The sequence below is a fragment of the Prunus mume genome, linkage group LG4, assembly GCF_029339155.1.
Source record: "Prunus mume cultivar Tortuosa linkage group LG4, ASM2933915v1, whole genome shotgun sequence".
Taxonomy (NCBI): domain Eukaryota; kingdom Viridiplantae; phylum Streptophyta; class Magnoliopsida; order Rosales; family Rosaceae; genus Prunus; species Prunus mume.
Genome location: NC_142701.1, coordinates 10674050 through 10690081, shown reverse-complemented (window position 1 = coordinate 10690081; position 16032 = coordinate 10674050). Strand labels below are relative to the sequence as shown.

Genomic DNA, 16032 nt, shown 5'->3' with positions numbered 1-16032 from the left:
ATCCGCTTTGAATATGTTGAAACTAACCAATTAATATCAATAAAGTATAAACAAATGCAACAAGGAGGGTATTTTTTCAATAAAGTATAGCCGGGCGGCTATACTACCTTTTTTTATATCGTATAGCCGCGCGGTTATCTGTATGTTGCCTTTTTGACCTGGTATTTTTGAAAATAGTACCGCCGGGCGGCTATACCCGGTATTTTTATTTTTTTTAATAAAACGTATAGCCGAACGGCTTTACTGTGATAATTTTTTTTAAAAAATAAGTGTAGCCGCTCGGCTATACGGTGGGTTGCCTTCTACCTCGTATTTGAAAATAGTATCGCCGGGCAGCTATACCCGTGTATTTTTTATTTTTTTAAAAACAGTATAACCGAACGGCTTTACTGTGGTAATTTTTTTAAAAACACTATAGCCGCACGGCTATACCATGGCGTCTTCTTGAAAATAGTATAGCCGGACGGCTATACCGGGGCATTTGTTTTTTTTTTTTAGTATAGCCGACCGGCTTTACCGTGGTATTTTTGTTTAAAAAATAGTATAGCCGAGCCGCTATACCCTTTATATATATCTTCTTTTTTTTTTATATAATTTTTTTCCTCTATTTTCCCTTTTAATTTTTTTTACTTTGCCAAAGTTATTATCCATATAAAGAATTTAGCATTTTCACGTTTAATACTCGTATTATACACACATGTATGTATTTTTCAATAATACATCTTATAGACTCGGTAAAATACAAGTTTTTTATGAAGCAAAAGTACAATACTTCTATTGTACAAGTACGTACATATTTTTCATGTTTAATACACAAGTTTTTTTACAAAATTTTCAAGAATACACACAAAATTCACATATTGCACACATAATTTTCACATATTATTGAATTAAAATAATATATATTTAAAAATATAAATAAATTATATTACAAAATGCTAATAATTTTCACCTAATTTTGGTGTATATATCAAAATCTTCCTCAAAATTCACTTCAAATTTCTCTTGAGTTTTTTGTTTTGTTTTTGGTTTCTCACATTAGGAGCCATCAAAAAAGTGTTTGGGTTTATGAGCTTTGAGCTTAGTCCTCGATTTGTTTACAAGTAGGTGTCCTTGAGTTTTAATGTGGGCCTGAGCCCCTGCTATATTATATTTTGTTGTAGTTGACTTGATACAAGTCATAATGTATAACTCTTGTATCGGAGAAAAGCAACAATAATTTATAGGGTAAACTGCAGTAAACTCCTCAACCTATAGGATCATTTACGAGTTCATACCCGATTTTGGGGATATTTACGAATACATACTCAACATCACAAAAAACCTACAGATTGCCCTCCGTTAGTCAAATTAGTCAGTTCTGTTAAATCTGACTTGCCAAAAATGAGACCCTTTTTTTTATGACTTGAACTTCCACGTAGACTAAAAATTAATTAAAAAATTATTTTACTATTTAAATTATTTTTTAAATTATTTTACATTATATATATGATATATATCTCTCTCTCTCTCTCTCTCTCAATTTGAATGTCTCCATTTCTCTCGTCTCTATGTGCGATTTGCGACACAACATGGAGCCAATAGATCTAGACCCCCTCGTTCCGATGATGAGATCGGAGATGTTGACGACGAATTAATCACCGAATCGCAAAGAAACAACTCAACGATATTCGAATTTCCGCGATAATCAAACTAGATCAAACTGAGGCTCACCTTGAAATGGTCTTTTCGTTCTTCTTGAGTCCGCCCTTGTGAGCCTTCGCTCGGATCTGGTGTAGTGCCGACATGCTTCCTTTTATATGACTGTATAGTTCCACCATACTCTCAGTATCATACATTCATCCACAAATCCATGAGCAAAAGAAAAAAAAACAAAAGATGAAGAAGAAATTATAGGAAAACAAACTTGGAGAGGTAGAAATCGAGATCAAGGTGGTCCAATTTGGCGAGCTGGGGCTCGGTCATGTGCTTCTTGTTACTCACTTTGGCGGTCGACATCGTTACTAGGCTTTGGAGGTCGAGGTTTTGGTTTAGAGGTTGAAGAAGCTTTTTGAGTTGCAGAGTGAGATTCGCCAGCGCTCAAATTGGCTTTAGAGGTTGAAGAAGCTTTTAAACTTGTAAGAGAAACAACTTGTAGCGTCCATTACTTTAAAAAATACAGAGGTGTTTATGAAAAAAAAGACTTAGCCAGTGAACCTATGAAGCTCTTTAAACAGATAAACAATGGTTTCTGAATCTTACCAGACTATTTGAGGAAGCACGTATAAACAATGGTTGAAGCTCTTTTTTTTTCTTATGGGTTTTTTGTTTTTGGTTTTTGGGTATTCATGGTGAAGGGAGGGAGGAGAAGGTGGCAGACATGGGTCTACAAATTTTCCCTCCAATTCATCTTCATCATCTGAATTGGCACTGGATTTTTTGGGCGGTGGCTGGGTTGGTGGGTTTTGGGAGATGGCTGGGTGGTTCTTTGGGCGGCGACGAGAGAGTGGTTGAGAGGTGGGGTTGAGTCGGGAGGGAGAGAAGGTTGGCTAGGTTGGAGAGAAGAGATGAGATTTTTTTTGTTTCTTTTTGTATTCATTTTTTAATGATTTAAAAATTATTTTTAACATGGACATAATTTTTTATATTAGCTTTTTGTCTACATGGAAGTCCACGTCATCAAAAAAAGGGGTCTCACTTTTGACACGTCAGCATTTACATGATTTCCTGACGGTCTCGCTAACGGATGGGGCAATTTGTAGGTTTTCCGTGACGTTGAGTATGTACTCGTAAATGTCCCCAAAATCGGATATGAACTCGTAAATGACCCTATAGGTTGGGGGGTTTATTGTAGTTTACCCTAATTTATAATTCAAATATAAATGGTCAATTTCTAATTGCATCGACATATTTTGAGTTTAAACTTCATACCTTAAGGTCCATTGGGCCTATGTGATTAAGGTGAGAACAACATCGGTGCAGGCGTAGTGGGTTGTAAGTGCCGTGACATAACACCAAAACATTATCCATCAAACTTCTACTAATTTCCCTCCAACAGAATGGGATGTGCTTTGATTTGTTTTCTTTCTTCTCTCAATATTGTTATTTCTTGTGTTTGTAATCTTAGATTAGGGAGGTTGGAAAAATATACACAGTAATCCCACTGTGTATATATAAATATATACACTGTTTTCCATTATCATACAAATTTGGTTGTACATGTATATCATGGGGACCCTTACTCATCGGTGTGAGTTTTAATTGGCGCAGCACAATTACAATCGCAGCAATAGCCTGGTGGGGGAGGTGCGCAGCATACACAATCAGGACATATAGGAGTTGTATCTGAAACAAAATATAAAATCAACAATTAATCCCCTAAATACCAAAAGCTTGCAGGGTTAAAAATGGAGCAGCTGGCTACTATAGTAAAATTGGTGGTGGAATTATTTACCTGGAAAAGTGAATCGAGCTGCCTCAGGGGTCAAAATAGGAGAGAGTACCATGGCAAAGATGAAGAGGGTCACCAGAGCAGACCTCATACACTCACCTGCCATTGATATAAGCTAGAGAAAAAGAAAATAACAAAAACTTGCTTTGCTGAGCTGTGTATATATATAGGTTTCAATGGTCTGAGATCGCGTTATTTGAATTGGAGGGTTGATTTTTCTACTACTTTGACTTTGGGTTGCAATTAGACGTTGCTGCAACTTGTATTTTGACATTCTACTTTAATTTTTTTCTTTCTTCCAGAAAGAATGCCACCATTTGCGAGGGAAGACTTGAACCTTGACTTTGTTCAATTTTTTTAGATATCATAATTGACTTGTCAACTCCTTAAAAAGATGAGAGAAATTCATGGAGGCAAAAGTTGACGAAGAGATATAGAGCTTCATTATTTATGTGCTAATTAAGCCACCCAAATTGACAAAGAGTCCTACAGGCCATCTTCCTATGTCCCATGCTTATAGAAATAACGTTTCACTTGTGTCAGCTACAAGTCTAGTACTTTGACTTTGCCACCCATGAAAATGTGACCAATTTTTGTGCAAATATCGGAATCTACCTTTATTTTTTATTTTTTGTCCTTCTCTAGAGAAGGGGAGGAGGAGTATAATATTAGGCTATCTCAATGCCTAGGTGCTAGGTGGGCCTTTTTTATGTATTTATAAATAGTATAGCCGTAGGCTATACTATATATATATATATAAGTAGGGCTCGTCAACTAGCCCCGCCCAAATTTTATGGGCTTGGGCCGGGCTTTAAAGAGAGAGAGAAAATATCGGGCTGGATTTTTTAGAAAATTCAAAGTCCAAGCCCGACACATGAGCCGGGCTTGAGAAAGCCCATCGGGCCGGGCCGAGTCGGGTTAAGCCCAGCGGGCTGGGCCGAAACAGGCCTACTTCATTTGCAAAAAATCATAAACTTAATTATAAGGGCATTTTAGTCCAAATTTGAGATTAAACTCACTTAATTCCAATATTTTCACATCAAACCAAATTCATAAAACACCCAATAAAGTCACACTTAATAAGACTTTCCACAAAAATAATAAAACCAAGTATTATTTTTGAGGTTATTACATAATTAGACTGTAATATGTTTTAAGAAATAATTTTAAAAAATAATAAGTATCAAAAAAATATTTTTTTTAAAGGATGGAATGAATAAATATGCAAATGTTTGGTGATGTGTTCAAGAAAAGCATTATTATATTTGGTGGTACGATTATGTTTCGTGATATGATTATATTTGGTGATATGATATGTTGTTCTTCTTATTTATATATATATAATTGTTGTATTAATAATTTACACAAATTAATGTGCTAATCATCCAATTATAAACTAAGAATGGGTAAATAAAAGTAAATGAAATGAAACAAATTATATATGTGATTTAAGTGATATAATCATAATCATAAACTCTTATTTATACATAATTATATATGTATACGGGCCTAACGGGCCTAACGGGCCGGGCTTTTGTGGGCGGGCGGGCCAGCTTTCTTGGGCTTAATTGGGCGGGCAGACACCCAAGCTCGGGCCATCTCAAAACCCATAACGGGCGGGCGGGCTTTTTCAATGAGCCGGAAGGGCCCCATCGCCCATGAGCCCGCAGGCCAAATGATGAGGCCTATATATAAGAATCCCTTTTTTTATATAATTTTTTCCCCGATTTTCTTTTATCAATAAGAGTAGTTTAGGCCATTACTCGAGCCTCTATTGTCCCCTTTGATTTGTTCACTTTGCCAAAGTTATTACCCATATAAAGAAGGCTTAATTGCTACAGTGCACCTTGAAACATTGGTCAATTCTCACTTTACCTCCTGGAAGTTAAAGTGACTCACTTTGCCCCCTTGACCAAGGTTTCATGTTCCACAGTGCCCCTACCGTCGATTCCATCCAAAAATCTGTTAAGTTTGATGACGTGGTAGGGTGTTTTAGTAATTTTGTGCACCTAAGTTTTTTATTCACAAATTTGAGTGGGTAATGTGGCAAAGTGGAGCCCACTTCGATCATGGATAAAAAAAAATTTCATTACTTTAAAAAATTGATCTTTCTTTAAAAAATTGATCTCTCTCTCTCTCTCTCTCTCCGTTGTTTTGTTGTTTTGTTTTTTGGGATGGGAGGCATGAAACTTGAAAGCTGATTAATGGGTATGGAGGTTGGGGTTCTGTGGGAGTGGGGTAGAAAAAACAGAAGGTTGTTGTTTTGATTTTTGGGATGGATGGGTTGTTTTGATTTTTGGGTTGTTGTTTTGATTTTTGCCGAGGGGTGGGTTTTTTTTTTTTTGGGTTGTTTTGATTTTTGCTAAGGTTCGCCCGGGAGAATGGGTTCTTGGGGAAGGGGGCGATGGGTTTTGAGTTATGCTTAGGAGGGTGGGTTGCAGTGGCGATTCCAGGATTCAAAAGCCGACCGGGCAAAACTTATATAACAAATTTGAAGAAACGAGTAAATTTCATTAATAAACATTAAAAAAAATTACATAGTGAGAGGAGACTAATAAGCCTTACCCTCAAATGCATTTATATCTACAAATACAAAAACTAAAATAAAAACCAAAAGAAATATTAAAAGAAAAAAATAGAAAAAAAATTTGTTTCACATTAAAAAGAGAAGATAATGTAAAGGACTACATTAATTTAAAAAAACCATATTTATTTCGAGAGAAATGGGAAGGAAGAAAATTAGCGGAACTAGGTTTTTTTTTTTAAATGAGTTGTGACCTCATTTCTCTCCTTGTTTCCTTTTATAAATGTTTATTATGACATCCACTTTTAGCTTTCCACCTCGAGCTCCATAGCCCTATCATTCATGTTTCGCAATTTCTAAAATAGTTATCTTTGTGGAAGACAAATTTTTTTAATAATCATAAGTAATGTAGGTAATATTTTTCTAACAAAAAGAGAGAAGAAAAAGGAAGAAATAAGAGAGAGAGAGAGAGAGAGAGAGAGAGAGAGAGAGAGAGAGAGAGAGAGAGAGAGAGAGAGAGAGAGAGAGAGAGAGAGAGAGAGAAGAGAAGAAAAAGAATGGAAAAAAAGAGAGGAGGGATGAGAGAAGGAGAAGAAAGGAAAAAAAAAAGGGAGAGAAGAGAGAAGGAAAACAATGGAAAAAAATAGAGATAGAGAGGAGAGAAGGAAAAAAGGAGAGAGGATAGAGGAGAGTGTGAGGAAAAGAATAAAAAAAAGAGTGGTGATTTCCCCACTACAATTTTATCAACTTACACTCCATTTTATAACTAAAAAGGAGTGTAAGTTGATAAATTGGAGTGGGAAATCATTACCCTAAAAAAAAGGAGAGGAGAGAGATGAGAGTGTATGTAATATTTTTTTTAACAAAAATTAGGGCCGGGCAAAAGAGAAGAGAGGAGGGAGAAAAGTGTGGGTAATATTTATTTAACATAAATTTGGGCCGGGCATGAACCCAGCCTACCACAGTGGAACCGCCCAGTTGCGAGGTTGGGGGAGAGGAACAGGTTAGGTTCTACGCAAAGAGGGATGGTTGGGTGGGGATGATGGCTTTCCAAGTTCTGCACATGGAGAGCGTGGGTTGTTGGGGGCTCTGGGTTTCGTGCATGGGGTGGGGGTTACAAGGGAGAGAAGGAAGGGCGTCCCTAATCTTCCCCACCCCAACAACATTGATGTTCCCCTTCCCTTAACTCTCTTCTCTACCCCTCTCTGCAAATCCACCAAAAAAAAAAAAAGGGGCATGCTTGGAACAAAATCTGATATATTTTCACTTGGGGTGCTCCTCCTGCAACTAATAACAGCTAGGCCACCAATGGGTTTGGCTCACGTTGTTAAGGAGGCCATTGAGAATGTGATTAGGGGAGAATGGATGGGTTAGTTTTTTTTTCCCTCTAAAATCTATTTTATTTTCAATTTTATGTTTATATTTTAATTTTTTTAAGTAATTAAAAAACCTAGGTGCACAAAATTACTAAAGTACCCCTGCCACGTCATCAAACTTAACGGACTTTTGGATGGAATTAACGGTAGGGGCAATGTGGAACATTAAACCTTGGTCAAGGGGGCAAAGTGGGTCACTTTAACTTTCAGGGGGTAAAGTGAGAATTGACCAATATTTCAAGGGGCATTGTAGCACTTAAGCCTACAAAGAATTTACATTTTCACGTTTAATACTTGTATTATACACGTAGGTATGTTTTTTTTTTCCAATAATACATTCGTTTTTTGTGCACATCTTGGGCTTTGTGATTTAAATTAAACCCAATTGGTTAATAATTAACTAATTATTTGAATTATTCTTATAATTCAAAAGAACTACAAGCACTAAGTATGGGGCGATGTTTGTACCATATTTGGAAAATTGACCAAATTTGGTTTATTTTTTAAATGAAGTTACATGAGGCCCAGACCAGTTTCTTTCTTTTGAAATTAACAAAAAAGGCTTTTCCGTATTTGGGCTGTAAAGTGGTGAAATCCCCTCAAAAGCCCATACCTCAAAAAGCCTTAGCCTTAACCCACATTAAAGTTAGGAAAGTAAGTAACCGTTACCCGTTGACTCACATGACTTTATGAAGACGGGTTTTTGCCATTAATAATGACTTGACCGCCATCTCTCAGAAAGAAAAAAGGCTAGCTAATTGACGCCAAAACCAAGAGGAACTGTCTTGACTGGTTTTTCAACTGTAAAAGGATGACAAATCAGAGGGATATCCCTTGAAACCGGTGTTTTTATATGAGATATCCTTTCTCCTGGCTATGGATCGACTCATGAGGACAAATTGGCAGTTGACTTTGGACTCAAGTGTTATCTTCCAGCCTTCACTGTCATTGTTAAAGAATTTCTGCCGATAAATATAGAGGCTCAACCGTAGAACTCGGGGACTCTCTCTCCAACATTAGACGCGACGTCTTGTAAACACTTGAACAAAACTTCAAGATTTTCAAATAGCCAACTTGCTGCCCGGATAACTAGTTGACAAATCCTGCGTTTATCTTTTATTGCTTTGCCACCTTCATGGTATGATTCTTGTTTAAATAGTCAGTCTAGTTTCCTTTTAAACATCTAAAACCTGTCTAGATTGGATAAGACAAATCTCCAATCTCTTCAATAACTTGTTCTTTAAAAATAGCTAAATAGAGAAATTTTTCATTCTAACTTGTTCATGCTGGAGCTGGATAGAGAAATCTCCAACTTCTAGAACTTTATTCTCTCCACAATTTACCTTAATCATACTTTGCATTCATGACATTTATCTTTTTCGTATCTTACTTTCCTACATTTTTTTATATTTGAATCTTTTGTTACAACTGTTCATTACTAGACAAGTCCAAAATGAGGGTTCTAGGTCATAATAGGGCTTCATTAGCCCCAAAACAAGGGTTTGTCAAGGCTCGAATCATACCATTGGCCTGAATTAATAAGTCCTTAACCAATTTGGGGTTATCTTGAACCCGAATTAGGTTTTTGACCCCAATCAAGGGAGCATTGACCCTAACATTGGTTTTTCTGTTTGGCTTGGTACTGTTCGCATTTGCCAAGCTATAAATGCACAATTGAAAGAATATTGAAGTCCTCTTAATAGAGGCATAGAAAAGAACTCATCTGAGTCAGTACCCCCTTTGGAACACAATGGCTTGATTAGAGGTCCAGAACAAGCGCAAATCCATCATACAAAACATTCTACATCACATATAACAGGTCTATTGGGCTGGTATCATCCCCAATAGTGGTATGCCTACGCAAACTACAATCGGGCCAAAAGAAGCAAGCCATCAGGGCCCAGCTCGTGCTCTCCCGCTTTTCTCAACTTGATCAAACTTTCAATTTTGTTTGAAATTGAACTAGTCCTCTTACGAGCCAGAGATCCAATTGGGGTATTGGTGTTGACCCAACCTCTTCCTCTCTCCAGCTCCATTCCCAAAAAGACTCGACCCAAAGGAACGAGGAAAAAAAGGACCAGCACTTGGAGAGGTCGAAATATGCCATATGACATTGGTTTCCACCATTTGTTCGACGAAATGCCTCAAAAAGGCTTTGCTACAGCAGCTGCGCATAGGACATAAAGATCCTTCGATATATCTCTCTAGAACTACTACTAGTGCCTGCATTTCCAGAAGAATGGGTAGACAAGATTCTTCTAAGGCTTGCCATTTTAATAGTCTAGGTTTTATGCTTTCCTTCTGTTCTCCTCCTAATTCAAGGTTGCTAGTCCCTGCCTAGGTCTCTTTAAAGCCTTACACCTTTCTAGCAGCGGCTAACGAGCCTATCCGACAGCTAGACAACTCGATGAATAGTGAGTAAAGGAAACTTGACAAAAAACTTCAAACTAACAACTTTTCTAGGGACTTTAGGCTCTGATACCAGGTATTGGCCTCTTAAGAGCAAATTTTTAATCGATTTTTTACTTTAATTTATGCGCAGAAGGTAGTGTAGAGATAGAGAATAAACAAGATAATTATCATAAATTCAAACATGCAAAGCCAAAACCAGGGATAAGAATATAATGAAACTAAAAACGATGTAAACGATAACATTGATATTTAGCAAGCTTACATAAAGGCAGAAGAGTAGTAGTGCTTAGCAGAAGCAGGACTTGGAAAAACACTCAGACACTTCAAGCACTCAAAACACTAAAAAGTACAAAGTTTATTTATGGAGGCGATGACTTTTTCGATGCTCTACAACTGAGGAGAGGTCCTCCTTTTAAAGCCTCGGGGCTGTTGTCGTGTCAAATAAAGACAAGAGAAATCTAGTAGAATCTTCACTTTGAGAATCTTCGCTGAATTTTCCCCAAACAGCCAATAAGGAAAAAGCACAGTTTTACAGAAGAGAAATCTGAGTTAAAGCAGGAGAATCTTGCTTTAACCGAACAAAACTACTGGAGAGCATAAAATTACAGTTTTTACAAGTTGTCTTTATATCATACAGAAATTACTGAGGCCCACCATAAAGCTTTGGATGGAAATTGTCCAGCATGTCTTCATTGGCAAAGGGGTCCACCTCATCTTCAGGTTGGGTGGCAGATGCTGAGGCTATAGATTCATCGTCCAAATCAAGAATCTCGAGGACTTTCTTTTTCAAGTCTTCTTTAGAGGATGATGATCTGGCTGATCTATCAACAGTTGTAACATTTGGGAAACACTTAAATTAAAAGAAGTGACCAAAGGTTGAGCAGCAGCATAATCGGAGATGGGATAAGAGCTAGGACGATCTTAGTGGGAGCCAGGTGATCCCTAGTGAATTTATCCCACCATCTGATTAAGATACTTCGGACTAGATTAGGAATATAAGCCCATTCTAACATACTTCGAAATAACATACTCCCATTTTAATATCCATGGTAGTTCATACATTATCATGAACCACATGAATAAGGTCCTTTGATCAGGATGGTTTTTATTCCATTTACAAAATTTCATTTGAATAGATTCCTTAATTTTAGGAGGAAGGTATTCCAAAGTAGGACCCCAAATCAGAAAAAAGCTCTTAAATCAATTAAGGAGTCCTTCAGAGCTCTAAACTTGAACTAGATAAACCAAGTATGGGAATAATTTTGATTTTGAAAACATAACACATATTCCCATGCCTTTTTATAATCCCAAAATTACAAGAATATGGCCTAATTTCAGGATGAATAAATCTTTTGGCCCTTTCAGGGCTAGAGCCCATTCTTCCAGGGAAATGACATTTAAAATTTGAATTTTAGAAAATGCTATGGTGTTAGCATTTTCACCCCTATGACGATGGACGATGTTAACCGACTTAGTTTCAAGTAGAAGAGTTTCATAGAAAATTCGAGACTTATTCAAGGGAGGAAGATTATCCCTTAAATATTTTTCAGCCAGAAAATTTGGGTGTTCATCTAAATCATTCATTTCAATGATTGCAACCGACATATTCATATACTCACGAAAAGGATTTTCAGCGATCTGCTTGTCCTTGCCCATATTGTATGGAGAAGAAGTCATCAGAGGCTTTGGATTATTAGGGGATGACTTGATAAGAGCTGAGGAGCTCTTACTTGGAGTCATCTGGCTTGAACTTTTGGTCCTCACCCTGCAAAAATTCTCGAGTTAAAAAGTCCGGGAGTGCATTAGTTTGACCTTTTATAAATTCAATATCAAAATCGAAAGCAGAAAGAATTCCTTGCCATCTTGCAAAAAGTTGTTTAGATGCTAGATTTTTAACATCCTTAAACAAAATGTCTTTGGCAGCCTTGTAATCCACTCTTATTAAAAATTTATTATTTAAAAGATCACTTTCAAATTTAGAGACAGCATGGATGATGGCAAGCATTTCTTTCTTAACAGTAGAATAGTTCTTTTGAGCTAGTTTCCAGACTCCAGAGGTGAAACTAACCAATTGTTCTGAGTTATCAACTTTATGTTTTAAGATTCCCCCATATCCTACTTCTCGGTTTCTACGATTTTAAAGGCTTCTGGGTTGGCTAAAGCTAAACAAGGAAGTTCTTTGACTTTTACTTTCGATCTCCTAACAGCTTTAGTGTGTTCATTAGACCAAGGAACTGGGTTCTTTTTCAACCTTTGATATAATAATTTTGAATCATGTGATAGGTCTTTATAAAAATCTTTTATGTAATTGAGACTTCATAAGAACCTTTGTAACTGTTGCTTGTCCCTAATTTCATCAAGGAACTTATCAGCAAAGGATATTGCTCGATCAATCGGAACTATTAGTCCCTTATTAATATTATGTCCCAAAAAGCGAACTTTTGAAGAAAATAGTTTCATTTTCTTTGCCAACACTACTAATCCTGCACGTTTCACAACTTTCAAGAAAATATTCAGATGTTTAAAGTGCTGTTCCAAAGAATTAGAATAGACTAAAACATCATCGATATAAACAATGGTGAAAGCAGTGTAAGGATTAAATATATCATTCATAATATTTTGAAATTTAGGAGGAGTATTTTTCAATCGAAAAGGTAGAATGTTCCATTCGTCATGTCCAAAGGGGACATTAAAAGCTGTTTTGTACCTGTCCTTTTCTGCGATCTGGATTTGCCAATATCCTTATTTCATGTCGAATTTTGAAAAAATGACTGCCTTATTTAGTCTATCCAAAAGATCCTTCTTATTAGGTATCGGATATCTAACCCATTTCAAGGCTTTATTTAGAGGTTTGTAATTTATCACCAATCTTGGTACTCCTATTTCTAATTCAGCTGCGTTTTAGCATAAAAATCAAAACAGCTCCAAGGAGATGAGCTTTTCCTTATTAACTTCTTATTTAATAAATCTTGTATTTCAGATTTACAAATTTCCATCAGCCTAGCATTCATTTGAATTGGCCTGGCTTTAGTTGGGATTTTCATTTCATCAAAATCAGGCTCATAGGGTAATTCAATTATGTGCCTTTTTCTATTCCAAAAGGCATTGGGTATTTCAGCACAAACTTGGCTTTTGAACATCTTTTGGATTTCATCAATTTTATCTTTTATCTTGCTATTTTGTTGCTATTCTCTTATGTCAAATGGTACAAATAGCTCTTCTACTTTCTGAGAAAACCTAAAGATTATAGGTTGCTACATTTCTTCTTTCAAATGTTTCAAAACAAATACCCTGTACAAATAGTTTTCTTTTAACGACTTTTTAGTTTTTTTCTTGTACCACTCCCTCATTTATACAGTTACGATCGGCTCCTACAATTTCATTAATATAGTACTTATGCTTTGGTGGTTGAGAAAACCTAAAGATTATAGGTTGACCTTCTAACCCCTTAAGTTCTAATTACCTTCTTCCGTCAAACAGAAAAAGGATACAAGCAATATTAATGAATAGTGTTCCTATTTTGTCAATTATCAGACATTCTTCTTTGGTTAAAACACATATTTTGAGATCATTAAATTGACAAGCGCACTCATTTTCACTATCTGAACTATTTTCAGTATCATATTCAAATAATTCTTCATTTTCTAGCAGAGCTAGTTCATTATCACTATCCTGCTCAGAATGAGAGGAATTAAGCATTATTTGACAAAGTTGCTGCTTAAGTGCTTCGCTAATGCTTAAGTTACTGATTTTATCCTTCATTTTACATTTGGATTTATAGTGTCCTGTTTTTCCACATTTGTAGCATGTGGGGACCGCACCTTTCTTTCCTTTACTAGCCTTCTTACTAGTTTCCCCTACGTATTTCTTTTTCTTAAAGGTTCTATACGGTTTCTTAGGCTCAGACTTAGACTCGTATTTTTCATATTTCTTAGTCCTACGCCCCCTAAATTTCTTTCCCTTTTTATGTGGTTTATGTGAATAAGATTTCACTGGTTCAAAACCAAATTGTTCACAGAAGTCTCCTAATTCTTTTCTTCCTAAGTTTTATGCTTATCAAGCCGTTTCTTTAATTTCATGTATATGCAAAGAGCTAATCCTTCTGCGTAGATCTCAGAGGATAATTCCCCATAGGTATATGACCCATAAGGATTGACACCACCATTTTTATCTTTAATTCTATTCCTAACCTTTTCAGCGAATAGAATTGGTAATCCAGAAAGAAATTTCTCTTTCCAAAAATCAGCATTACAGTCTTGTCTTGTAAACACCTTAGAGTAAAATACATCTTTATATCATCTAAAATGGGACAGGGTCGGACATTTAAGATTCATTAGGAGTTCTCTAGACCAATCATGCTGCAATTCTGTAGTTCCTACAAAATGTAGAGTGATTGTGTAAATCAGTGAATTTACCGCATCTTCCTAGTAAACATTTTCACTTTTAATGACTCCAGTTGATGGATCCTGTACACTCTGTTGGCCAATGGCCACTTGAGTGTTTAAGATCTGGGTCCTAGTCAAGTCGCTTAGGTGGAAATCCCCACCATCCTTTCAACTGACCGACAAAACCGACGATAATGGCTTCAGCCACCCTCCTATCTCCATTTCCTTTTATCTTAGAGGTTGTAGTGTACATCATCATATGTTTCATTGTATTAATGATCTGGTATTCTGTCAGACATCAATATTCCACTCCATTATGGAACTTCCGTCATATTGAGCGGAATTCCACATTCCATCTTCCTCAAACTGTAAATCAAGTAGTGTGGATCTAGGGTAGTAGTTTTTAGTCTTAGTAGTTTGAGTAAATCTCTTTTTAGTCATTAACCTATTAATTTCAAGTTGCTCTTCCTTATACATTGTTTCCAGGTTATCTATTTCTCCTTCAATGAGAACTGACACTTGAGGACCATTTCCTTTATCTGACAAATTTAACCCTGATAACTTTTTGGCCAAGACGTCAACAAAGTTTTCATATTTAGATAAGGTCCTTCCCATCTTAAAATTTTTATTATCTAAGGCAGGAGGTGGTTTAAAGAACGCTTGACTTACTTCTCTATTTCTTTTGGTGAGGGTCCTGGTTCTGATTTTTGTTCCCCCATTGAAACAGATGTTTCAATCCTAGTAACTTGCTTTCCTAAAGACTGCAGAAACAAGTTGGTGTAGTTATTCAGCTGAATGACAACACCTACATCTTCTTTACTAGCTATGCGAAAATTATTTGCACTATCTTCAAGGAAAGTGATTTCTTTGTAGGGAGTTGCAATTACATCCTTTTGTTTAATCACCATTTTGGGTGGATGTATTGACTGACTTCCCATCTTTGGAAGTATAAGTCGAGAAGGGGCTTCCTATCATTTCTATATTATTCCTATATTATTCCTATATTCAGGGATGTCATACTTTTTAGCACACCAATCTAACCACGCAATGAAAAAATAGTTGAATTTCTTTTCTTTTATGAAAGTGGTGTGGGCTTTCCAGAGATGGTCTTGCCTATCCTTCCTAAAAGTTCTTTCAAACCAAATTCTTTTATCAACATTTTCAATACTCAGATAATCTCTTTTAATCTTTTTGTGTTCTATTTCAAAAGATTTTATCATATTTATTTCAAATTCTACATCTGAAAATGTCGGTTTAGTTTGATGAGGATTTCTTTTGAAACCTAAGTCTTGAATGGTTTGTTCGAACCTATAGGCTGGCCTCTGTATTTGTTCTTGAGTTCTCCTAATTCCTGCTAGAACCATTCTTTCATGTTCTAGGTCATAAGCTCTATCGGAGGAGGTGCTCGATCTGTGTGGTTCTATGTTAGATCTAGAGGGTGCCAAATCAATCCTAGTTCTTCTAGCACTAGAAAATTGTATTTCTACCTATCCATTAGCAAATTGCGAGATCCGTGTAGGCTCTTGATTTTCAAGGGGCCTTTTTGGAGCTACTTCATCCAAGATCCATTTTTCTGGCAGAGTTATATCACTCCACTTTATCATTTTTGGGTCGGCCACATTTGACTTTTCATGATTGGTTTGGAACAAGGTAGTTTCACATTTACTGTCTAATTCTTTAGCTTTGGGACAGACAATGTTCATAACCTTAGATGAAACCTTGTAAATGATGGCTAGATTTTGGGATCCTGGGTCCATATCATAACCCTGAGTTTGAATATTCAACGTTAAGGCTTTTAAGACATTTATATCAGAAAGTGCAACATAAAAGTTGGGAAAACAGTTAAAATATAGGGCTTGTCCAATATAGGTCCCTACAATTTCTATTTCCTAGACATATACCCAT

At 36.3% G+C, this 16032-nt stretch overlaps 1 long non-coding RNA gene across 1 annotated transcript; it reads right to left on the bottom strand.

The window, feature by feature from the left end:
- Positions 1 to 1672: 1672 nt before the first annotated feature.
- On the bottom strand, positions 1673 to 3572 carry LOC148917888 (uncharacterized). The gene is made up of 3 exons (XR_016125827.1): positions 3434 to 3572; positions 1907 to 3324; positions 1673 to 1803 (listed from the first exon to the last, which is right to left on the bottom strand). It is a non-coding gene; the product is annotated as an uncharacterized LOC148917888 (long non-coding RNA).
- Between the last annotated feature and the right edge of the window lie 12460 nt (positions 3573 to 16032).